This window comes from Diadema setosum, chromosome 12 (genome assembly GCF_964275005.1).
Source record: "Diadema setosum chromosome 12, eeDiaSeto1, whole genome shotgun sequence".
Taxonomy (NCBI): domain Eukaryota; kingdom Metazoa; phylum Echinodermata; class Echinoidea; order Diadematoida; family Diadematidae; genus Diadema; species Diadema setosum.
The window spans coordinates 38,495,416-38,523,389 of NC_092696.1; the positions used below are offsets into that span (position 1 = coordinate 38,495,416).

Below are 27,974 nucleotides of genomic sequence, written 5' to 3' on the forward strand. Positions count from 1 at the left end.
AAACGGCCTATATGGAAGTGAATTGATTAGAGTCATTGTGTGGGAAAGGTTTAAAATGTATACAACTGAATGTTGTTAGTGCAATGAACAATTTTGATGAGTTGAAATCTATTATCCTGCAAAATAATGTTTATGTTTGAGCTCTCAATGAAACCAGGGTGGATGAAGGGATTCACAATAGTGAAATAGAAATCCCTGGTTACTCGATTATAAGAAAGGATCGAAACCGAGATGGCCGAGGTGTATAGCTATTTAGATTCGGAATATTATTTGCTACAAAGTTTTGGAACATCTGTCTTTATTTGAGTTGGAAGCTATTCTAATATCGATCGAATAGATAAATTCTCAACCCATTTTTTTTTTTTTTTATTGGTCCAGGCCGCCTAATTCTAGACGTGCAGTATTAGATACGTACGAAGATTTCTTGACTTTCATGGGAAACTTCGACTGTCATTCAATTGATATCGATATTGATATTCATATTTATTTATTTTTCTGCAATTTCATGACATTTACGTAATATACAAACAAATACATTTTTCTTTTGTACAAATCATAGGATTTTTGAAGAAGAATTGATAAACTTGATGAATACAAAATACTGACAATTGTTTGATACAAATTACACGGTACATTAAAGATAAAGAAAAATAATTTAAAGGTACAATTTAAGGGGAGCAATTGCAGAAAAAAAATGTATCCTATAATCTTATGCTTAAAAGGGGAAACAGCCCAGTTGACAAAATTATAGATAATGTTTATCCATGCAGGGTGAGTATTGGGATGGGAGCGTGGGGACGGGGTGCGAGGTAGATTGCATATGCAGAGTGATGAGTTCATCAAAGTGGTGAGGCCTTCAGTGTGTTTTGGTAAAGTTTTTTAATGATTATACGACGAAATTAGGTAATTCTTCAGCTGTGTCTTAAATGTTCTGACCGATTTAGACTGTTTGATGTGATCTGGTAGGGGATTCCATATATCTGACCCGTAGTGACTTTTGATCGGTGATTTATGAAAATTCTTAGATTAGTAACATGAAAATTGTCGGAAATTCGGGTTGGATGTTTATGTACATTTCTATCATAAACAAATAAAAAATAGGGGGATAACAGAGTAAAACAGATTTGAACATCAAAGATGCCGTTTGTACCGTATGCCCCCCCCCAAAAAAAAAAAAAAACACAAACAAAAACAAAAACAACAACAACGGTACCTTCTGCAATGATAATTTCAAAAATAGTGAATCAATCAAAATACAATTTAAGGGTAAGTATATGAAACTATAACTCATTCGATTTACTTCAGTGGTCAAAGAGAAATGAGCAATTTTGTAGAGGATGTCAGGAATCTATTCCCTCCAAGTTCTGTCTATTGTATTCACACACAAGATCATCGAAGTGCTAAACTTGGAAGAATCAGACTCGTGACATGCTTTACAGCAGTCCACATATGACCGCTTAACCAAATTGAATGGGGTTTTCTGCAAAATAGAAATGGAAGGCTGACCCCCCCCCCCCCCTTCCCTCCACGCACACTTTACAGGGATCGAATGTTTGCATCCCCCACTTTTTTTTTTTTTTTTGCATGAAATATAATTCGGTGGTAGGGGAGTACACCGTAGCAGAAAAAAAAAAACAAAAACAAAAACAAACGAGGACTTTGTTCTTGTTTGGGTTTTGTTTGTCAGCCGACTTTCAGTGGAAAATCACACCTCAAAAATATGAAGACTTTTTTATGTTGCTTCTCTTTTGTTTAATGACGTATATGTGGACAAAAATATAAAGGAAATACAGTTAAACTCGCCTAAGTCGACGTCACATATGTCGAATAATCGCGCAAGTCGAAGATTTTAAAAAGTCCCGATTTTTCCCCATTGACTTACGTGTATTAACTCACTCACAAGTCGAATCTTTTTAAGACGAATACTCGCCTAAGTCGATGAAATTCCAAGAACACTTTCACGGAAAAACCATTGAATTCACTGTGCCTAAGTCGAATAAGATTTTATTGTGTAATAAATCACTGTCAAAGTCACGAGACGCCAGTTTTTGTTTACATACAGTATATACAAAAAGAAACTTTGCGTTAATAAACATTAACGTTTCATTAACGCAAGCTGTTTCACCTGAATCGTTATTAACGCAAACTAACGATCGGGAAAATTAACGTTTGTAGTAACGATGAGTAACGATCCCAAGCGCAAATTAACGACGTTTCGTTGACATTAACGATAGGTAACGCAAGAACTCACGCGAGATTTTGGTTTCCGTTACCCAGACCTGGTAGCCCTTGCCGAGTGTAGCGATCTATGCCTTATATACTTAGCGGAGTCTTTTCGCGAATCGAATCACAATTTGGCGACCGGGGTCACAAAAAAAAAAAAAAAAAAAAAAAAAAAAAAAAAAACCGGATGTTTGCCTTCAGTTTTGGAAATGAACAGCGGTAACAATCGGCTCCATAAGATGCTAGAATAAATGTCAGATGTTTGCTGTTATTTTTGGAAGTGAATAACGGTAATATTCAATGTGGATAAAGTGTCTTGCTAAAGGGCAAATATCGGGCACACCGCTCCAGCTCTCGGCTCCAGAGTAGACAACATACATGTACATTATACATGTGTACGCGTGGTGTAACTGTAAGTCGATTTTTTCGACTTACGCACAAGTCGAAACTCGCCTAAGTCGATGTGTTTTGCTCAGTCCCGAGAAGATCGACTTATGCGACTTTAACTGTATGAAGGAATTCAAAAAAAAAAAATTATGAAAATTACACCTTCCTTCAACTTGATACTGACGTATGTCAAGGGTAGCAATCATTATTCCCCCTTGCTTTCTGAAAGCGTTTAACCAAGTACTCTTTCATTATGCTAGAACAGTGAATTTTTGTGGAAATCCCTTTATATTTTCTTTATAATTTATTGCTGTTTTCACATGAGGTCATAATCTCTAGTAGTTTCCTCATCCAGCGGTTTCAACACCAAAACTGTAAAAATTCATAACTTTGGCATCAATTGTTCGATTTTCCTCCAACTTTCACAGTTGTGTTCTAGTAATGTTGCTGCTTTCACTCAATCCACATTTCTCTTTGGGTTTAGGTTTCCTTTAAACCTAATGTGATCGTGAATCACAAAACGAACAAAAAATCGCACCCTTGATTTCACGTGAGGACTCAAGAAAAGGTTAAACGGGTCAACCAAGTGAATATATTACGTTTTTCATATCTTCTGAAAGCGTTACCCTTCTACATTATTCTTAAGTTTGGGATCATAAAATGATTGGGAAAGTGCATTTTCAGCAGTTTTCTACAACCTTTTGTTTTGTAGAGTAGTGAGATCAGGTATGTCTAGAGGCCCCTTTTTATTTCTTGATAACCCTTTGCACACTCTTCACTTTCAAGTCCGATTACTTTTGAAGGGATAATGCTACTGCTTTGAACGTTGGCATTAATCACTTACAGAGTGTGTTAGAAGAGCATGATCAACTCAAACTAATCTGATAATCCCTTCATTGGTGTTGCTACTGCGGTTTACATCCTGTTTTTGGTCCCATTCATCGCACAGCTAGCACCGTTTGGTATAGATTAACCACTTGAATAGACCCTGTAATTTAGAGCAATGTTTCTCGCTTCACACTTTTCCAGAGTGTGTGCATTCTTTCCAATATTTAAATAGGTAAGGAGAGTCCGTTTCAATTGAGCTATACATAATTTTAAAACTTAGAGTCTGCTCTTTCAGAATCTGCCCTAAACTAAAAATCCATGTATGACGACTTTTTGTTGGTTTTGTGATGCAGAGTCTTTTTTTTTTCTTTTTCTTTTTTTTTTTCTTTTTTTTTTTTTTTACTTGCGGGACCTGACACAGAAAGAGTCTGTTTTCATGCTCGTAGCATTTTTCCATCTAAGTGGTACTCGTGTTCTGCACGAAAATTCAAATGATACATTATTTATTTATTTTTTTTATGTTACTGTCATGGAAAACAATTGCCAATTTATCTTATTCAGTTTTATCCTTTCTTTTTTTTTTCATATGTTGCAAAAGCCATCTGAGTTGAGCCACATCGGCTGACAAAATAGTTTAAATCATTAATTTCTTCGCGATGTGCGTGTCATTTCACGAGAATTGCCAAGGTTAGATGTATCCACCTTGTGCGTGGGTGAATTCGCTATTTTCTGCACTGTTTTGTTTTCCTGTGATACGGAGTGTCGCATTGCAATCTCTCTATTAGGCGCTGTATATCCCTGAAAGAGAAAATTGATAATGTATCATGAACATTAAAATTCACCTTATTATCATTATTGTTGATATTCGCTTGATGTCATTCACGCACTACCGATCACCTCTCGTTGTACGGAGCACACAGCGCAGTGAATCAGTATAGCTGCAACTGAAAACTCATAACATTCATCAGCGTCATCATTAAAGGCATAACTCACCATTTGCAGATGAAATAAAAAAAAAACAGCACTAGTGCTTCAAAATCATTTTAAAATTGACTTAGGGATAGAAACAACCAATGTAGGAATTTGAATGAGTATAATCAATGTTAAATATTGTTTAGTATTTAAATGTGAGTAATAGTTATAAATGAAAGTTTCCATTAGACTAAACCGTCTACAGTTACGGTTTATTGAGGAAAAATAGTGATATGTCCTTATATTTTGAGTTTTATTGCAAAATTCTTTATATATGGTAGGATGTTTTGTGTCACATCTGACCTGCATATTATGCATCAAGTATGATATCTTAAGAACATTTTAATTCACTGCTTCCAAAGGTAAACATGACCTTTAATACTACAATAGTTTTATCCCCCTATAAAAAATAAATAAGAAGCAAACTTGTGGCTCCTACGTAAAATCATCATAACAAATACGAGCTCCTTCCGACAATAATTTTCAATGTACGTAACCCTGCACCCCCCTCCCCGGCAGGCTTACAAAGTAAATACTAGTAATTTATTTCCTCTGGATGGACGTTGCAGCAATTTCCTGTGATAGTAAGCCCCGTCAATATACATAAATATTGAAGACTGCACCGTGCACTTGTAGCCGAAGCGATCTTTGAAAACCAATTTGTAATTTCAGGAATCGGTTACATGGTCCCAACCAGCGCGACCAGTTTTAAAAATCCACAAAGACAACGAACACTTCAGTAGACCCTTCAATCCGTGTCTGGTTAAGTCTTTTTTTTTTCTCTCTCTCTCTCTCTCTCTGAGATCATGGTAAAAAGGGTTAGGGGAGGAGCTTGATGGAGGGCTGACCCCCCCCCCCCCCCCCACTTTACAGAGATCGAATGTTTGCACCCCCACTTTTTTTTGCATGAAATCTGTTAGTTGAGAGCGAAATAGCTTTAAAAATATAAGGAGTTTGTTCTTGTTTTTGTTTTGTTTTTGCTTGTGGGCCGCCTTTCAGCGGCAAATCACACCTGAAGACTTTTTTTTTTATGTTCTTTGTCTTTTCTCTTTTTTTTTCAGCTTGAAAGAGGATTTTGACACGGGTCCCCCCTTCAAAAACTTAGCATCTCCCTTCATAAAGCGCAAATGAAATACAAAAATGGTAATATGGATATCCATTTCTTTGTAATGATGTAGTTAAAAAAATGTTTTTTTATAGCTATTGTCCTTCTAAATTTTCTTGATTTAAGTCAATTAAAGCAATCACCCCAGGGGCATCGTTCTCTTGAAAGGAAACCAAAACCCAAGGAGCAGTGGATTGAGAGAAAAGCAACAACATTAGTAGCAAACATCAGTGAAAGTTTGAGGAAAATCGGACGATCGATGCGAAATTATGAATTGTTTTGGTGTTGGAACCGCTGGATGAGGAGATTATAAGAGATGATGCCGTATATGTGGACAACTTGATACTGATATATTTCCTTGCTTTTTGAAAGTGATTAGCTAAGTTCTCTTTCATTTTGCTAGAAAATTGAATTTTAGTGGAATTCCCTCAATGTTTTTGGCACATTAACGACGTTTTTTGTTATTTATTCTGCTATTACGTTGACTCATAAGCATTCAAACCGAAAGAAATCAAGTAGAGTTAAATCAACTTTTTAATAATCGCGTTGTGATTGTTGGCACAACGTTGAATTTTCATATGAAAATATCAAATACAATATAACATTTGAATAAACACGTAAATTTTAGCTTTGCATCTCCGGATTCCGGGCTCGGATCCCCCCTCAGAAGTTGGTGCAGCACCCGCGTCGTGTCCGGTAGACCGCAGATCACCGGCAGGTTCGGCCCTCAGCTAGCGACGTACCGGTAGTCGTCCCAACATAGCAGTCCCGCTCGCCGACGTCGATTCAAGCCTCGTGGATAATGACTGAAACCCGTATCGATGTGTATAATGTGCAAACCAAAATGTTTCTCAACTTAATATTCCCTACCGTCAGTACTTATACACAGCGTACCAAAATCATTTAACACATGCCTCGGACAGAAGTATGCAACAAAAATTCACTTTACAAAAGAAACCATTAATTTTTCTACTTACTAAATTAAGACTTGCCTCGTACCCTAACCATCCATGAATATCACTAAACTAATCTCACAGCCGGATGAGCTCGCCTAAACCTGAACACAATGATAATACGGCATAACTGAATATAATTAACTAATTTTCTTTTATACTTCTTGTCTGGAGTATCCTATCCGACAGAGGCGTCATTGACCTAGTAAACGTTTTTTTTTTTTTTTTTTTTTTTTTTAACAAAATCAATGGTTATAAACACTCGATGCAAATATATTCCTTTCTTGACAATTTTTTTCTGTATATATTTATCCTTACATGACGTCATAACCTCTAGTAGTCTCCTCATCAAGCGGTTCCAACACCCAAACTTGCAATGTTTCATAAATTTTGTATCGATTGTCCGATTTTCCTGAAACTTTCACTGATGTGTTCTATTAAAGGTATTAGCCCACATTTGCAAACCCACGAAAATCAAAACTGCATAAAACAGGTCCAATATGACTTCAAGTACAAGTTATAACAGTAACATACCTCACCTGTTGCTCTTTGTCTATACCATTCGATAAAAAGAGAGAAAATCATCGTTTTAAAATCAATTTTCAAACCGGGTCAACCCGACCCAAAATCGAATTACGAGCGCGGGCTAGCTGCTACGTACATGTAACTTACACATGCATCGCATGCATGTAGTACGTACATGGACCGGAGCTAGCGAGCGTTATACGCATGCATACGGTACATTTTCATTCATTTTTATGAAAGTAATGGACTAATTGGAACGAAATTTTGCACAGGTGTTACTGCAATCATACCCAAACTCCATGCTAACTATGAGACCAATTGCTACAGGTTTACAAATGTGGGCCAATACCTTTAATGTTGCTGCTTTCACTAAATCCACATTTCTCTTTGGATTTTGGTTTCCTTTTATAATGGGGGTGGGGCAAAACAAAGAAAGTATGCCTTGTATGCACAGTATAACACCACTATATTACCTCACTATAACTACTCTAACTTAATGGGGTCATGCATCTGCCTATCTTTTAAAGAGACTTACGTCTTGTGGTGTTTCAGATACAGTTTATTCGTCTTCATGGCCATTGAGCGTATTTATACAGAGAAGCAAAATACTCCTGTATAAACACGCACTTTGTACTGGCTCACATTACCGTGCACATACACATGATCTTTTTCGACGTCTTGGTGTCTTAGCTTTGCCTGATTTGGTTTTGTATAAAGACAGGAACTTTTATGCATACGTTCATTCATAATAAACGTTCACCTGTTCATACGAATTATTTCAAACGTAATGAAATTCGTTTAAAAAACAAACGGCATCAATCTATATCTATGCGATTTGTTTCTGAACAACTCGTGCTCCACAACAATGGATTCAGTTTCATTGATCCAATATTTGGAACTCCGGAATTCCTGAAAATATTAAAAAGCTGCCTTTGCATTCTTTCAAGAAAAAAAAAAAAACTTCGCCATATACTTGCTTTTTCTTCACTTTAGGCAAGCTGTCAAACTGAATTACATATTTATATCTAAATTATGTATTTTACATGTGTTTTAATTGGTAATGCATTCTTCTACTATTAACACGTATACTTGCAGCTTGTTCGATACCTCGTTTTGTTTATTTGTGTATTTTTATTGGTTTTTGCTGTTTTAGTATATTTCATTCTATCTATGTTCCATTTATGTTATCTGTAACTGAAATTAATCTTAATTTCTTGCCTCTTTCAATATATTTTTTTTCTCTCTCTCTCTCTGTCCTCCTTTTATATTGTTTGTAACTTTTTTTCATCTGGTATTTCGTGTTTAAAATCTCATATGTGTACGAGTTGTTTTTAAAGGTACATTCAGTTTTAACAAGCCTCTGGCTCTCACTGAATTGTACTTGTTACATTTTATAAGCATTTTATATCAAAACGATTTTTATTACTGAATAAATGTATGAACTGAATTAAAATGAATTGAGAGATTTTGCATTGTCAGAATTGAAATTCACACTCTAGGTGAAATATGTTGACAGTTTCTATCCAAAAAAAAAAAAGAACATTTTCACATCTCGGGAATTATGGGGGAGGGGAGAAAAATGATATGTTTGTCCCTCCAATATTATCGTGTGTGTATGGGGGGGGGGACAACTACAAAAATTTACAGATATGTGAATGACTAAATCGCGGTATCTCAGTTCTTGATCCGCGTGTGCGACATCACTGTGTACCAAGTGTGTAGAAGTTGAGGGGGGGGGGGGCTGTGTGTGAGAGAGGGTAGTCCCCAACCACACGACGGAGTTTTTACACTTTTAGAATTGAAATATAATGATCTGATGCACATTTTTGTGGAATGTTCGGAAAATTGTCAAGTCCTAAAGCGTGCCAAATCTAATCTCATGGATAGGAACCGAGTTGGAAGAGGACGGATTTAAAAAGGATAAGAGAACTGTTGAATTTATTAGAAGGGAAGTGACAGATCTGATTGACAAATTTTGGTGAAATATTCTGACCTTCCCAACTCTTCAAATTGTATTTATTTTAGTTTATGATAGGCGACAGAATGTTGCGAGGGTGTGGGAATGGGTATCCCTCTCCCACGCGAGGAAGAGTTTCCATTCTCAGATTTGAAATTCAAGGATCTGGTGATAATATCCAATATGGAACAGTCACTGTGTTGCCGTATAGTAAAACACACTGTGATTCCAGCGTGAAACACCGCGTTTTATATTGGGGAGCAAAATTGAAAAAAAAAATAAATGGGGGAACATCCCCCCCCCCCGCGACGCCTCTTCATATGAGGGAACTTTTGTAAGTGAAATATCTCCTGCACACTCTCTGATAAAATATAAGAGTGCAGAGTCTATCGAAAGAGACATAGTGGGGAGCTTTTGCATATTAATGATTGCAATTCAACGATCTGGTGCAATCTTCAATTTTCCATCAAGAAAGTTCGAGATTTGTCCTCATGTCCTGAATTGTTTGGGGGACAAATGCTTTGTTTGCTCCCAACATTTCCATTGGGCGGGGCAAATATCCCTTTGCAGCCCTCCCCCGTAGGCTAGACACCCTTGCAAATTATGATCGCCCCTATGTATGCCCATACATTGTAGATGTATCCTTACTGAGTCTTCAGAGTCATTATTGTTAACTCAATGATTAATGGAAATGGAGAGGTTTCAATTATGGAAGTATAGTTGTTGTTTTATTCTTCTTGTTTTCATACGTATTTTGCAGATGGTCCCGAGTTGCGCGCATCTTAGCAGGCATTCATGTAGGCCAATATTGACGTTGTGAACATCTGGACCATGCCTTATGTCGATATTTCTCTTTCGCGAGCGAGCGAAGTATAAACGTGTACATCCTAAAAAATAGAATACTGTTACGCTCTTTTAGACCTTGATGCAATCACATTTCTGCTTTTTCCATTTCCTCAAAAATTTCAGGGGGATGGGATGATTATACAGACCATCTTCCTCCTCCATTTCTGGGGGGGGGGGGGTGCATCCCCTCATCCCCCCCCCCCCGCCCTCCGGGTTATACGCCCAAGTGTGAGATGATCCTTCCAAGTATATCATTTTTCACAGATGTGTTCTAGTAATGTTGCTGTTTTCACTCAATCCACACTTCTCTTTGGGTTTAGGTTTCCTTTAAACCTAATGTGATCGTGCATCACAAAACGAACAAAAAGTCGCACACCTTGATTTCTCGTGAGGACTCAAAAGAGGTTTAACGGGTCAACCAAGTGAATATATTACTTTTTTCATATCTTCTGAAAGCGTTATCCTTCTTCTACATTACTCTAAAGTTTGGGATCATAAAATGTTTGGGAAATTGCATTTTCAGCAGTTTTTCTACAACCTTTTTTTTTTGGTAGAGTAGTGAGATCAGGTATGTCTTCGAGGCCCCCTTTTATTTCTTGATAACCCTTTGCACACTTTTCACTTTCAAGTCTGATTACTTGTGAAGGGATAATGCTACTGCTTTGAATGTTGGCATTAATCACTTACAGAGTGTGTTAAAAGAGCATGCTCAACTTAATCTAATCTAATAATCCCTTCATTGCTGTTGCTCCAGCGGTTTACATCCTGTTTTTTGGGGGGTCCCATTCATTGCACAGCTAGCACGGTTTGGTATAGATTGTCCACTTGAATAGACCCTGTACTTTAGAGCAATGTTTCTCGCTCTCACACTTTTCCAAAGTGTGTACCTTCTTTCCAATATTTAAATAGGTAAGGAGAGTCCGTTTCAATTGAGCTATACATGATTTTAAAGCTAAGAGTCAACTCTTTCAGAATCTGCCCTAAACTAAAAAATCCATGTATGACGACTTTTTGTTGGTTTTGTGATGCAGAGTCATTTGTTTTTGTTTTTTTTACTTGTGGGACCTGACACAGTAAGAGTCTGTTTTCATGCTCGTAACATTTTACCATCTAAATGATGGTGCGAAAATTCAAATGGTACTTTTTTTTTTAATTTTGATATTACTGTCATGGAAAGCAATTGCCAATTTATCTTTTTTCAGTTTTATCTTTTCTTTTTTTTTTCAATGTGTTGCAAAAGCCATTTGAGTTGAGCCACATCGGCTGACAAAATGGTTTAAATCATTAATTCTTCGCGATGTGCATGTCATTTCTCGAGAATTGCCAAGGTTAGATGTATTCACCTTGTGCGTGGGTGAATTCACTATTTTCTGCACCGTTTTGTTTTCCTATGATACGGAGTGTCGCATTGCAATCTCTCTATTTGGCGCTGTATATCCCTGAAAAAGAAAAATTGATAATGTATCATGAACAATTTAAAATTCACCTTATTATCATTAATGTTGATATTCGCTTGATGTCAGTCACGCACTACCGATCACCTCTCGTTTTACGAAGCACACAGCGCAGTGAATCAGTATAGCTGGAGCTAAAAACTCATAACATTCATCAGCGTCATCATTAAAGGCATAACTTACCATTTGCAGATGAAATAAAAAAAAAACCCAGCATTAGTGCTTCAAAATCATTTTAAAATGTGACTTAGGGATAGAAACAGCCAATGTAGGAATTTGAATTAGTATAATCAATGTTAAATATTGTTAAGTATTCAAATGTGAGTAATAGTTATAAATGAAAGTTTCCATTTGACTAAACCGTCTACAGTTACGGCTTATTGAGGAAAAATAGTGATATCTCCTTATATTTTGGGTTTTATTGCAAACTTCTTATATGGTTATAGGATGTTTTGTGCCACAGCTGACCTACATATTATGCATCAAGTATGATATCCTAAGAACATTTTAATTCACTGCTTACAAAGGTAAACAGGACCTTTAATACTACAATAGTTTTATCCCCCTATAAAAAAAAAAGAAAATAAATAAGAAGCAAACTTGTGGCTCCTACGGAAAATCATCAAAACAAATGCGAGCTCCTTCCGACAAGATAATATTTTAAATGCGCGCAACCATGCACCCCCTCCCCCGGCAGGCTTACAAAGTAAATACTAGTAATTTATTTCCTCTGGATGGACGTTGCAGCAATTTCCTGTGATAGTAAGCCCCGTCAATATACATCAATATTGACGACTGCACCGTGCACTTGTCGCCGAAGCGATCTTTGAAAACCATTTTTTTTTTTTTTTTATGAATTGTGTGCACGAAAACGGAATGCCAAGGCCCTGCACAGTCTTTCCACGGCAGTCGGTAGTAGCTGGTGGTATCCATGCTTTCAGGAATCGGTTACATGGTCCCAACCAGCGCGACCAGTTTTAAAAATCCACAAAGACAACGAACACTTCAGTAGACCCTTCGATCCGTGTCTGGTTATTTTCTCTCTCTCTCTCTCTGAGATCATGGTAAAAAGGGTTAGGGGAGGAACTTGATGGAGGGCTGACCCCCACCCCTACTTTCCAGAGGTCTAATGTTTGCACCCCCACTTATTAGCATGAAATATGTTAGTTGGGAGCGAATTAGGTTTAAAAAATAAGGAGTTCGTTCTTGTTTTTGTTTTCTTGTTGCTTGTCAGCCGTTCAGCGGAAGATCACACTTGAAGACATTTTTTTTTGATGTTGTTTGTCTTTTTTTTCTAGCTTGAAAGAGGATTTTGACACGCCCCTTCGAAAACTTAGCATTTGCTTTTTGAAAGTGATTAGCTAAGTTCTCATTCATTTTGCTAGAAAATTGATTTATTTTTATTTTTTTTGGAATTCCCTCAATATTTTTGGCACATTAACGACGTTTTTTGTTATTCATTTTGCTATTACGTTGACACATTCTTAGGCATTCAAACCGAAGCAAATCAAGTGGAGTTAAATCAACTTTTTAATAATAGAGTTTTGATTGTTGGCACAACGTTGAATTTTTATATGAAAATATCAAATGCAATATAAAATTTAAATAAACACGTAACTTTTAGCTTTGCATCTCCGGATTCCGGGCTCGGATCCCCCTCAGAAGTTGGTACAGCGCCGGGGCGGCGTCCGGTAGACCGCAGATCATCGGCAGGTTCGGCCCTCAGGCAGCCACGTACCGGTAGTCGCCCCAACATAACAGTCCCGCTCGCCGACGTCGATTCAAGCCTGGTGGATAATGACTGGAACCCGTATCGATGTGTATGATGTGCAAACCAAAATGTTTCTCAACTTAATATTCCCTACCGTCAGTACTTACACACAGCCTACCAAAATCATTAACACATGGGTCAGACAGAAGTATGCAACAAAAATTCCCTTTACAAAACAAACCATTTCTACTTGCTAAATTAAGACTTGCCTCGCACCCTAACCGTCCCTGAATATCATTAAACTAATCTCACAGCCGGATGAGCTCGCCTAAACCTGAACACAATGATAATACGGCATAACTGAATTTAATTAACTAATTTTCTTTTATACTTCTTGTCTGGAGTATCCTATCCAACAGAGGCGTCATTGACCTAATAAACTTTTTTTTAACAAAATCAATGGTTATAAAATCTCGATACAAATGTATTCCTTTCTTGACAATTTTCTTTAAATAGTTGTCCATACATGACATCATAACCTCTAGTAGTCTCCTCATCCAGCGGTTCCAACACCCAAACTTGCAACAATTCATAAATTTTGTATGGATTGTCCGATTTTCCTGGAACTTTCACTGATGCGTCCTATTGATGTTGCTACTTTCACTAAATCCACATTTCTCTATGGATTTTGGTTTCCTTTTATAATGGGGGTGGGGCAAAACAAAGAAAGTATGCCTTGTATCAACGGCGTAAATCCATACTGAGGAGTGGGGGGGGGGGATGGTCACCATCACCACGATTACAAGCCCATAACAGGACCGGCGCAGCCTTTTTTTTTTTTTTTTTTTGGGGGGGGGGGAGAAGCTTTGTGCCCCCCTCCCCCCCCCCCCACACACACACACTTTACAGGGATCGGATGCCCCACTCTTTTGCATGAAATATAAAGTGGGAGAAAAGTGGCAGCAACAACATTAAGACTTTTTGTTCTTGTTGCTTTTTTTTTTTTTTGCTTGTCAGACGACTTTCGGCGGAAAATCAGACCTTAAAAGTATGAAAACATTTTTTTTTTTTGAAATATCTGTGAGAGGGAGCAGAACGACCGAACGGGGGAAGGGTGTGCATGGAGGGGGGGGGGGGGTATCCCTCTCCCACACGAGGAGGATTTTGCATTTTCAGACCTGAAATTCAGCGATCTGGTGCTCACTTGTGGTGAAAATTTTGTTTTCTTTTCTTTAAAAAAACAATAAGAAAATGAAATATTCACAATATATTATTGAATGACAAAATCGTGGTATTTCAGCTCTTGCTGTGCGACATCACTGTGAAGGCCTACTAAATAATGGGGCCTATCATCGGCGTAGACAGGATTTGATCTCAGGAGGAGCGGTTATGTGAGGGAACGAATCAAGCGAGGGGGGAGGGTATGGTAGGGGGGTTTCCCCCTCCTACGGTGAAATCTCTTTGCGTTGAAAATTTTGACATTTTTCAGTCCAAAAACTGCCGTTTGTAGCTATATTCTTCGCTTTGGAAATTAAGGGGGGCACACCAGGCGCAACTGCTGTCAATCACTGGCAGCAACTTCAGGATAATGGCCTAGCGATTAAATGCGAGCGAGCGAGCGAGCATGAAAATTTTAACATTTTACAGTCTAAAAACTGCCGTTTGTAGCTATACTTTTTCGCTTTGGAAATTAAGGGGGGCCGCATGAACTGCTGGTAATTACTGGCAGCAACATCAGGAGAATGGCATAGCAGTTAAATGCGAGCGAGCGGGGCGAGCGAGCTTGAAAATTTTGACATTTTACAGTCCAAAGACTGCCGTTTTTGGCTGTATTTTTTCGCTTTGGAAATTATGGGGGCACACCGGGCGCAACTGCCGGCAATCGGGCAGCAACATCAGAATGGCATAACGATTAAATGCGAGCGAGCGAAGCGAGTGAGCTTGAAAATTTTGATATTTTACAGTCCCACATGTCCTTTGTGGCTGTACTAGTATTTTTTCGCTTTGGAAATTAAGGGGGGGGGGCGCACCGGGCGAAAACTGCTGGCAATTACTGGCAGCAACATCAGGAGAATGGCATAATGATTAAATGCGAGCGAGCGAAGCGAATGAGCTTGAAAATTTTGACATTTTCCAGTCCCAAAAACTGTCGTTTGTGGCTGTATTTTTTCGCTTTGGAAATTAAGGGGGCGCACCGGGCAAAAACTGTTGGCAGTTACTGGCAGCAACATCAGGAGAATGGCATAATGATTAAATGCAAGCGAGCGAAGCGAGCGAGCTTCAAAATTTTGACATTTGACAGTCCAAAAACTGCCGTTTTGTAGCTATATTTTTCGCTTTGGAAATTAAGGGGGCGCACCGGGCGAAAACTGCTGGCAATTACTGGCAGCAACATCAGGAGAATGGAATAATAATTAAATGCGAGCGAGCGAAGCGAGCGAGCTTCAAAAATTTGACATTTTACAGTCCCCAAACTGCCGTTTGTAGCTATATTTTTCGCTTTGGAAATTAAGGGGGGCGCACCTGCTCACAATCACTGGCAGCAACATCAGGAGAATGGCATAGCGATTAAATGCGAGCGAGCGGAGCGAGCGAGCTTGAAAATTTTGGCATTTTACAGTCTAAAAACTGCCGTTTGTAGCTATACTTTTTCGCTTTGGAAATATAGGGGGCACACCGAGTGCAACTGCCGGCAATTACTGGCAGCAACATCAGGAGAATGGCATAGCGGTTAAATGCGAGCGAGCGGAGCGAGCGAGCTTGACAATTTTGACATTTTACAGTCCAATGACTGCCGTTTGTAGCTATACTTTTTCGCTTTGGAAATTTAGGGGGCACACCGAGTTCAACTGCTTGAAAATGTTGATATTTTACAGTCCCACATGTCCTTTGTGGCTGTACTAGTATTTTTTCGCTTTGGAAATTAAGGGGGGGGGGCGCACCGGGCGAAAACTGCTGGCAATTACTGGCAGCAACATCAGGAGAATGGCATAATAATTAAATGCGAGCGAGCGAAGCGAGCGAGCTTCAAAAATTTGACATTTTACAGTCCCCAAACTGCCGTTTGTAGCTATATTTTTCGCTCTGGAAATTAAGGGGGCGCACCTGCTCACAATCACTGGCAGCAACATCAGGAGAATGGCATAGCGATTAAATGCGAGCGAGCGGAGCGAGCGAGCTTGAAAATTTTGGCATTTTACAGTCTAAAAACTGCCGTTTAGAGCTAAACTTTTTCGCTTTGGAAATTTAGGGGGCACACCGAGTGCAACTGCCGGCAATTACTGGCAGCAACATCAGGAGAATGGCATACTGATTAAATGCTAGCGAGCGAAGCGAGTGAGCTTGAAAATTTTGACATTTTCCAGCCCTAAAAACTGTCGTTTGTAGCTGTATTTTCGCTTTGGAAATTAAGGGGGGCGCACCGGGTGCACCTGCTGTCAATCACTGGCAGCAACATCAAGAGAATGGCATCACTGCGGTTAAAATTAATGCGAGCGAGCGGAGCGAGCGAGCTTTAAAATTTTAAAATTTTACACTCCAAAAACTGCCGTTTGTAGCTATATTTTTCGCTTTTGTTTGTCCCACTTTTATTTGAGAACCATCCCCCCCCCCCCCCATCGACGCCTCTTTTTTTCACTTTGATGCCGCTTCTCCTGTCTTCATTAGATCTGAAAGAGTATTGGAGTGTATTAACCACTCCTCTGATACGTGTCGGATGTGAGTGTGTGCGCGTATATAGGCGAGCTTCTTTGTGTGTATGTGCGTGTGCAATCAAGGAATGGGAGAGACAGGGAGAGCGAGAGAATGTGTGTGTGTGTGTGTATGTATGTGTGGAAGAGAGCAATAATTTATGCCGTTGCATATATCCATTGCAGTTCGATTTAAAGGCGGATAATCTTCGTGTCTTCTGCCCAAAATAGTAGTTTTGTCATTGAAATGGAGATATAGCTGTATGTTTTCATCTATCCATATTATGTATGTGTGTATGTAGGTTTGTAAGTACGCATGTAGTTGTATGTTAAGGATCATGTGTTTGTATGTTTGTGCATAAAAGTTGCATATTCATGATCTCTTTCTTTTTTTTTCTTTTTAGCATGTATTGTTCTCTCCCCCTTCCCTCATATCGATTGTGAATGTGACTGCGTGATACAATCATCAATACGAAATAGTCTAGCTTGTGCAAAAAAAAAGTTGGGAAATTTAGGGGGCACACCGAGTGCAACTGCCGGCAATTACTGGCAGCAACATCAGGAGAATGGCATACTGATTAAATGCTAGCGAGCGAAGCGAGTGAGCTTGAAAATTTTGACATTTTCCAGCCCTAAAAACTGTCGTTTGTAGCTGTATTTTCGCTCTGGAAATTAAGGGGGCGCACCGGGTGCACCTGCTGTCAATCACTGGCAGCAACATCAGGAGAATGGCATCACTGCGGTTAAATGCGAGCGAGCGGAGCGAGCGAGCTTTAAAATTTTAAAATTTTACACTCCAAAAACTGCCGTTTGTAGCTATATTTTTCGCTTTTGTTTGTCCCACTTTTATTTGAGAACCATCCCCCCCCATCGACGCCTCTATACATATTAGTTGCTTTTGTTATTGTAAGTGAAAGATCTGCTGCACACTCTTTGATAAATTAGGGAATATACGTCTATGTCAAAAGTGTACAAAGTTTATCCCTTATCCTGCATAGCGGACCTTTTGCATGTTCATGATTGCAATACAACGATCTGGTGCATAGTTCTGGCGATATTTGGACAATTTTCCATTAAGAAAGTTTGAGATTTGTCCTCATCTCGGGAATTGCTTGGGGGATAAATGCTTTGTTTGTCTAAACACTTCCTCTGGGGCGGGGCAAATGCCCCTTTCCCCCATAGATTCGACGTCCCTGATCTTCCCTTGGTATGCCCATAGATGTATCCTGACTGAGTCATCAGTCACTGTCGTTTCTCAGGAATGATTCAGGAAATGGAGGGGATTCAATTATGGCAATAAAGTTGTTGTTATTGTTTGTTTGTATGTTTTCGTACATATCTTGCAGATGGTCCCCAGTTACTCGCGTCATAGCATGTATTATGTAGACATATACTATTTGACGTTGTCAACGCCTGAGCCATACCTTACAGTGTATGTCGATGTTACTTTCTTCGCGAGCGAGCGAATGCGCTTGAGAAAATTATACATTTTCCTACAAGATAGAATACTGTTCAGCTCTGTTACCTGTCTGAAGGCCGGCGTACAAACGTCATGCAATATGCCAAAATTGATACAATCACATTTCTGCTTCCTCCATTTTTTCCCCTCAAAATTCAGGGGGGATGATTGTACAGGCCATCCCCCCCTCCTCCATTTCAGGGGGGGGGGGGGGGATATATCCCCCCATCCCCCCCGGGATTTACGCCCATGCCTTGTATGCACAGTATAACACCACTGTATTACCTCATTATAACTACTGTAACCTAATGGGGTCATGCATCTGCCTATCTTTTAAAGAGACTTACGTCTAGTGGTTATTCGCCTTCATGGTCTTTGTACTGGCTCACATTACCGTGCACATACACATGATCTTTTTCGACGTCTTGGTGTCTTAGCTTTGTCTGATTTGGTTTTGTATAAAAACAAACATTTTTTTTTATACATACGTTCATTCATAATAAACTTTCACCTGTTTTTACGAATTATTTCAAACGTTGTAATGAAATTCGTTTAAAAAACAAACGGCATCAATCTATATCTATCCGATTTGTTTCTGAACAACTCGTGCTCCACAACAATGGATTAAGTTTCATTGATCCAATATTTGGAACTCCGGAATTCCTGAAAATGTTAAAAAGCTGCCCTTGCATTCTTTCAAGAAAAAAAAAATTCGGCATATCCATGTTTTTTCTTCACTTTAGGCAAACTGTCAGACTGAATTACATTTTTATATCTAAATTATGTACTTTACATGTGTTTTAATTGGTAATGTTTTCTCCTACTATTGTTCGATACCTCGTTTTGTTTATTTATGTATTTTATTGGTTTTTGCTCTGTTTTAGTTAATTTCATTCTATCTATGTTCCATTTATGTTATCCGTAACTGACATTGACTTTAATTTCTTACCTCTTTCAATATGTTTTTTTTTTTGTTTCTCTCTGTCACAGTGTTGCCATATAGTAAAACACACTGTGATTCCAGTGTGAAACACCGTGTCTTGATATTGGGGAGCAATCTTCCTATGAGGGAACTTTTGTAAGTGAAATATCTCCTGCACACTCTCTGATAACGTAGAGTGCAGAGTCTATCGAAAGAGACCTAGTGGGGAGCTTTTGCATATTAATGATTGCAATTCAACGATCTGGTGCAATCTTCAATTTTCCATTAAGAAAGTTCGAGATTTTACCTCATCTCGGGAATTGTTTGGGGGACAAAAGGTTTGCTTGCTCCCAACATTTCCATCGGGCGGGGCAAATGTCCCTTTGCACCCCTCCCCCGTAGGCTAGACACCCCTGCAAATTATGATGGCCCCTATGTATGCCCATACATTGTAGATGTATCCTGACTGAGTCTTCAGAGTCATTATTGTTAACTCAATGATTAATGGAAATGGAGGGGTTTCAATTATGGAAGTATAGTTTTTTTATTTTTGTTTTCTTGTTTTTGTACGTATTTTGCAGATGGTCCCGAATTGCGCGGATCTTAGCAGGCATTCATGTAGGCCAATATTGACGCTGTGAACATCTGGACCATGCCTTATGTCGATATTGCCTTCCCACAATATCAACTTCTCTGAACTGTATCTTGTAGAACATTGCTATCCAACTGTGGAGCTGCTGTGACAACGTCTGCTCTGGAGTGAAGGCCAGTGAAGCTCATTCAACATGGCGCGGACGCGATTGGCAGTCTTAGTTTTTCACGACATATCTTGCACCATTCCACTTACTAGACCTGTCCCTTTTTCTTGATTTTTCGCTGTGTGTGTGTGGATCCCATGCTACAGCTGCATACTCTATTGTGGGTCTTAGTAGGAGTTGTAGGTTGCCTCTTTGATCTTACAAGGACACCTTCTGGAGTTCCGCTGAAGAAAATCTCGAATGGAGCTAGCTTTCTTGGAAATCGACATGGTCGTTGAAGTTATTCGCAAAGGTTGCTGTTGATGTGAACCCAAAGATACCTGACAGATACAGCTTCTGCTAGAAGTGCCCCTTGTATGTTGCAGGTAGAAGTGACTAGCTTACGTTTCTTGGTCACACGCAACACATGACACTTTGCTGGGTTAAACTCCATGTTCCATCTACATTCCCATGCCTGCAAGTTATCAATATAGTCTCGGAGTAGTCTTTCATCATGGGAATACGATATCCTCTTGTGCAGTGCGCAGTCATCTACGAAGAGCCGGGTTGTAGAATTGTGAACACAGTTCGGAAGATCATTATGAAGGTTAATAAGAGTATGGGCCCGAGGATTCCCCCTTGTGGCAAACCTGATGGCACATGCACTTCTTTGCTGACTTCACTTTTATCCTGGACTTGATGTGTGCGATCTCTGAGGAAGTCTTCAACCTACTGCCAGTGCAGGGTACACCCTCTCAATCCATAGTGTTTAAGCTTGTGGAGGAGCATTCTGTGAGGCACCGTGTCCAATACCTTCGCAAAGTCCAATCGGATGAGATCGGTCTCTCCTTTGTCCACTATGTGATCGAACCAGACCATTGGTCGTCAAGACCAGCTCTGTGTAACATGATCGTCCTTTGCGGGAGCCATTCTTGGCATCATTTAGGATTTCATGGACTGTGAGATGGTTCATATTGGCGCTGTGGAAGACATGCTCACATAGTCTACATAGGGTGGCGGATAAGGAGATAGACCGGTAGTTGGCTGGAGATGACCAGTTTCCCTTTTTAAAAATGGAAACAATCGAAACCTTCTTCCAGGTTAAGGGTACGGTGCCTTGGTCAGGAGAGGCTTGGAACAGAAGTGTAAGTGCTGGAGCAGAATTTTTGTGCAATTTCCTTAAGAAGTGTGACAGTTCTACCATATGATCTTGTGGCATCGATAGGCTCAAGTAACTTACGCTGTAACATGTTAACACTCACAATCGATCTCTAATTGATAGCTTTCGGGACTCGATTTGATTCCAAGGAGTACAACCCAATAACCATCTGTACAATCCTTTCTGTCCACTGCATTTTCTGGTGGAAAGATCTATCTAAGGTGGATGTCAGGTTCAAGTCATGTTTCACAACCAAAATTAAATGATGATGTCAGGTTTAGTAGTAGCTAGGAGGCTCCAGAAAATTTAGTGCAGTTTTCCTCACTCTGGAACGTTTGTTTAGTGATGAGTGTGGAGGAGGAGATTCTGTTATGGCATAGAATCATTGTCTAGGTTTGATATTGAATCATGCCTGCCATAGAATACTGGGACAGCTCAAGTAACTTCTGTTGCTTGAGGAACCAAAGAGACTTGTTGAAGAGTTAGCGATACCACACTTGGCGCATTCACATGGTAAATCTGATCTAATTGCAAGACTGGAAATGGTCTCATCTGACATTGCCATACAATCTGCATGGAACCAGGTATTGCATTTATCACACAGGACCTTTGGTTATACCCCCTTTAGTCTGTGCATGCTTCTTAGCATTCACAACAAGCTAATTTAGGTAATCTAGATCATGAATTTGTCTTTTTAACATCCCCTGCCTGTATGATAACAACAAAAGACCCAGAAAATACTGTTATGTTAAGTAGTCCGAATCGCAAGCAGCTTTGATCTTACAAATCTCATTAATTTTGTACAAAGGGAAAAAATAGTAAGAAAAGTCCACTTCTTCACCTCTCTTCTTGATAATCTTTTGCCTTCAAACTATGTATTATTTGAATGAATTCACGTTTATTTTGATGATTGTACATGGGAGCCACAACGGTCCGTTTTCCATGAGTGTAGGAGGCACAGGTTCCCTGAAATACAAATGCATGTTGATTTGTGTTGATTTATGAGACCCTCAACATTACTGTCGCGGTGAAACGAATCTCTAGAAATATTCCATAATATTTAACTGATTTTTTTTTTTCTATTCTTACTTCAGATTACTTGAATGCGCCCACAAAAAAAAAAAAATCCTTCCAAACCAATGTTCTTGTTGTGACCTCATCTGTCAATTATTGCTAAAGTATACTGATATGTTGAATAGAATACATTGGAATGCGCCTTCCCCTCCACTGAGCATAGCTTTATTAATGTGACTAACAAAAGACATGGCGAGGGAACATGTAAGTTATGCTTGCATTATAATGCAAATGCACGTGCATGTGCGGTACATCCGCTTCCTTCCGGTAAACAAATTCGTAAATTATTTAAATGCACCGCACTTGATCTCCCATGCAAAAATAACAATTATGACCGACCATGATCTTGCGTACAAAGCTTTCCATCTACACGTGGGTGGGAAAAACAAATCATACAACGGTAGGCCTATGCTGAAGTTTATATTCGGGGGATAGTCTGTGTAAACAAATAGTTTTTTTTTTTTCTTAAGTAGTCAGACCTCTCCTTCCCTTTCCTCAATATATCCTATAATATCTCTCTACGCCAGTGACTCTTCTCTTATTTTTTTTTCTTTGTAAGCATTATGTTTTGTGTATCTCTAACAGGGCTGCAACATATCAGGCTAAACTATGCACTTTCGGTATTGTATGTTATATTGTACAACAGCCATGTATACACATTTGTTATAAAGCAGTGTAAAGACCATTCAGTGTGATAAATATGTATATCATGTGTATACTACTATCAACAATATGTACATGCAAAACTGCTCATTCATAAATCAACAAATCAAATCAAATCAAGGCAGGTTTCAGTATTTTTCTTGTAGTTATTAGTCTTGTGCAACATTAATAAAAGTGTTCTTTATATATTAAAACATAAACATTTCTGAAAAATTATTATTGACGTATTTAAAGCAGGTAATTGATTTGATTGAAATAAGTGTGTGTGGGTTTTTTTTTTTCCTCTTTGTCTGAAACTCTGAGGACATTACAAACAGTATGAGGAGGGGTCGTCATCTTATCAAGCATTATTGTTGTGACTGCCCTGCAACAATTATTAAACAAAAGTGAATTATCATTGCAACTGATTATCAGGAGGTCGTAGGTTCAAATCCTGCTCGAGTATGTACGCCCATGATTTTTATCATGGCTACTACTAAAACACTGATCAATTCAGTGCTTATTTACGTCGATGTAGGGCAATTTGTCAATCAGTTGCAATGAAAAACATCTCGACGGAAGAATTTCGTGAATTTGAAAAAGTGAATTCATCTTCTGTATCGTGTATGTAGATGATCGATTGATTAATTACTTTATTGTCCACTCGGGAAATTCTTTGTACATTGAATATCACAACGAAACAAACATTAAATACATCACAGGTAACTACAGACATATCATAGAATGCGACTGAAACTCATATCAACAAACAATGACATATTCACCATAACAACATAATACATTAAACCGACATTTACAAATATACAATAAACTATCAATATAGTTATCAATTTTATACAATTATTCAAATCATAAATATATTCATTGATATCCTTCTTACATCATCATTATACTCCAAACAATATCTAACCTACATGTCCCAATTTGTAATTATAAGATTAGCCTGATAACTATGACCTTATCTAAAATCACCAAATACAAAATCTTATCAAACATCTTTTGATAAAAAACCGTATCTTAATATGATTTCATAATGATTATTCAACCCAACTAAAAAATAATTGAATTCAATACACCAAACAACACTTTAAATCCAGTACTTATCATCTTTCTCCCAACACCCCGAACAAAACAACTACTACTAATCTGGGAATATTACATATACCAATACAAATTCAAGTTACAACAACAACAATGATAATGATGATAATAAAATAATAATAATGACAACAATAATAATAATGATAATAACATAATAATTATACTAACAATAATAATGCATGTAATGATAATAATAACGTAAATTTAATATAACTACAGCAAAGACTAATCATAAAAACTTATCTAATTACTCTAGCATTATATGTAAAGATTTGTTTGTTAAAGTAAAGATTTGTTTGTTATTCCAAACAGAAGAACCAAATTTGTTTGTTATTCCAAACAGAAGAACCAAATTTTACGGAGAACGAACATTTGCATTTAATGCCCCTGTCTTATGGAATAATTTACCTCAGAAATTGAGACAAATCACTGATATAAATAGATTCAAGTCTGCCTTGAAAACGCATTTGTTTACAGCGTAAGCAAAATGAAGCTCGGTACCATCACTGTAATTGGAATTATATGTTCTTGTTACAATTTTTCATTTTTTGAGTGCATAGGGACATTATCACTATGTGTTATGCGCTATATAAGCACTGTCAATTATTATTATTATTATTATGTGCGACCAGGACAGAGTCTGATACCTGAACTGTTCAGGCAATAGTAACGGTACAGGGGGTGTGTTAAATCACTCATTATTTTGTTTACTTTGGCCATCATTCTTTCCACACATGTACCATTGGCAACTCCCGACCGATTATCTTTTGCGCGCACTTTCGTGGTCGATCAATTTTGGCCCTGTCCTTTTGAATAAGATAACCATAGAAACAAATCAAGATATACATGACAATAGACTGGATAAAGGACTTATAGAAAAAAAAAAACATCAATGTCCTATCCAACCCCAGTTTGCTCAATTGCCTAATGAAAAAAAAAAAGAAACATCTTTGATTTGCATTTGTGTGTGTGTGTGTGTGTGTGTGTGTGTGCGTGTGTGTGTGTGTGCAATCATCAGTGTATTGGCAGTCAAGTCCAAATCATTAGTGAGTGTTGCGCCCAGGTACATGTAGCCTACTAGGAAACCTGTTCCACAGGGCTATCATGGATACGAATATTTACATGTTCACAGTTCTTTCTGAAATCGGTTATCATTTCTTTGGTTTTCTTAACAAACAAAATGAAGAAAATGTGAGTCACACCACTGAACAATTGAAGGGGTCGGTGCAATATAGTGCTAACCCACACTTTTGTCAAAAATGAGTTAATACATTTTCATAATCCTTATCTTTCACTCTAACCTCCGTGAAAATATCATATTTGAATTCAACCAATAAGATAGTAAAAAATGCATGCATTCATGTTTTATTAATGCACAATATATGGACTTTCCAAACATTCAACAACGATTATCTCAAAATGACCATTGTGTGGATTAGCACTATATTGCAACGACCCCTTCAATTAATCGATTGATTTCTGGGGTGTAGCTGTTCACACTGCGTGAATTCAAATATTATAAGTTTTCCCGCACAATTTCATCAGATTTGCAGTCGAATTAATGAAAAGGCTTTCAAATTCAAGAGATTTTGGATACTGCTCTGCTGTAACGCTTCATTTTAATTCTTGGAGTATTCAATTTTGTTTCATGTCATCCTTTTAGTTTTTATTTCATTCAATTTAAAGAAAAATTCATTTACTTTAACAATTCAAAGTTGGCATTCAGTTTAGGGCAAGGTGGATAGACGTTTAAATTCGGGTCAAATACCAGTTACAATTTCACTTAAAGGGTCACAACTTTGTACTTTGAACGTTCGAAGCCAATTAACATACACAACTTGTACGGGCCTTTTCTTTTCACTGTCATATTGGATGATACAGTTTCATTTTCATTTCAAAGTCTCATTTAATTATCTTTATTTTATCGTATGTATTTCTTTCATGTCGACCTTTTCTTTCACGTTCAATTCATTCCTAACAGAATGGATGTAACATTTAAGGAAATAGCCATATCCCAGAATATCTTAAGGGTACTATACCCATCCAAATCCATATTGATCCATTTTGATTTCATTCCTTAGTTCCCAATGTCGATATACCATAATTTCTCTCAATCGGATCAGCTGCTGTAGATAAACCTATTTCACCAAAGGGTTATATCGCCAGTTTTGTTGGTTGTCAAGATCATGCTTCATCCACTAATTCTGTCTGTATTCGAGATGTTCAGGCATACTCTGTAATGTAGCAGCGGCTCAAATCGTGTATGAATAAAGTGTTGATATGTGTTTGAAAGCAGGGTTATACGAGTTATCAGCTATAGTATGTTTCAAAAATCACATTTCAAGGTAAATGTGATCGTGCATCACAAAACGAACAGAAAGTCGCACCCCTTGAGTTTACGTGAGGACTCAAACAAGAGAAATGGGTCAACGAGTCAATCTTGAGTTTTTCATATTTTCTGAAAGAGCTATCCTTCTTCTACATTATTATTTAGTTTGGGATCATAACAAGTGCAGTTCAGTGTTTCCAGATCGGCCCGTCACTGTACTGGCATGCTAACCTGGAAACATTGAACTGCACATTACTTGAATATGAGACCATTCTGAAGCAAATAATTTTCACACAACAATAGATATATAATGTACTCTTTAATGAATCCCAAAAGGATTGGAACAATCATCCCCCAGCATTCCCACTGATTCCCACTGATCGGTTACTAACCATCCCCTTTAACGCTCTCCACGGCGGTGCTGATGCGAATTTGAATGCGTTGCACTTGCATTTTTAATTTGAATGCCCCTTTTACACCCTTGTGTGGGAAACTCATGAAATCGCATGCTGATGCAATTCAAATGAATGAACTAAACCTTTAGTTACCTTTTTGAATGTTGATGTCATGATCATTCAAATTCACTCGAACTTGAATGACTGCATCATTAAATTGAATGCAAATCTGATGAAACTGGGCGGGGAAACCTATATTACTGAGACGATCAGGACTGTGAGCCTTTTCAGCTTTAACCTTTCCAAAAATCAACCTGACATCGTGTTCAAAAACTGCAACTCCATTTTCCTGGGCGCCTATAACTGCTTTCACTTCCTGAACACTTCCATCATCATCACCGTTGACAAAACCATCACAGTCGAATCTGTTGTAGAATCCATTCAATTCATCAACAAATGACTGAGATATGACGACATGCGGTACTCGAGATTTTTGTTTATAATCTGTCAGCATTTGTGAGTTTTGCCAAACAGCCTGCAAACCATTTTCTGCAAAATCTTTTTTTTTTTTGCAATCTTCCTTTTAAAATCTTCTTTACATAACAGAACTTTCTCTTTAATTTACCTTTATACATTTACCACTTCTTCTAAATTACCACTGTTGAGTTCATTGCTCTTTTTGCCCAGGAGGTCTCTCAATTCTTTCGATACCTACGGTTTGTTGTTTGGGTAGACTCTTGACATTCTACGTGGAACATTAACATCAACACGAAAGTTTACGTAGTCCGTGACAACTTCTGTAGCCCCATGGAGCGTGTCGGATGCATTCAAAAAGACATTCCAATCTGTGCAATCAAGGTAAGCTCGCAGGCGCTCTGTTGTCTCATCAGACGAAACATACCGTTGCCTAGTGACCACCGACGCTCGCTTCAATTTCTCTTCATAAACTTGGATGATTTGAATATTCGCATGATCAGATCCTCAGTGAAGTTTTGCCAAATCAATTTCGTTCAATTTAGAATTTGAATTTATCAAAGAGTTTAAAATGGTAATGTAATTCTCGTTCGTATATAGTATCCAGGAGAAAAGTGCAAAAAGGAATAAATAGAATGAAGCAAAATAAAGAAATAAGCAGCTGTTTTCGTGTTGCTTGTGCTGTTGAATCACATTATTCTTTTTAACATACAATGCAATATGCTTTTTCATGCAAATCGTTCAATGTGTACAAAAGTGATGTAAAATTCTACATAAATCTCAGAATAAGTTATCTTGATCAACCTAATCCGACTAATCAGCATCTGCTTCATTACACAAACGCTAAAAGTGCTGCTGGATCACAAACACACAACCACACAAACACACACACACAAATACACAGACGCACAGACACACACACACGGACACACACACACACATACATACACACAAAGAACGTGGTCTTACACTCATTATCGCAGACAATTACTCATTATATATCGATAGAGG

General features: G+C 38.2%; 1 protein-coding gene across 1 annotated transcript in view; it reads left to right on the forward strand.

Annotated features, from left to right (window-relative positions):
• The window catches only part of LOC140235938 (L-asparaginase-like), a 61,362-nt gene that overhangs the window by 900 nt on the left and 32,488 nt on the right, over positions 1-27,974 (forward strand). The window lies entirely within an intron of this gene.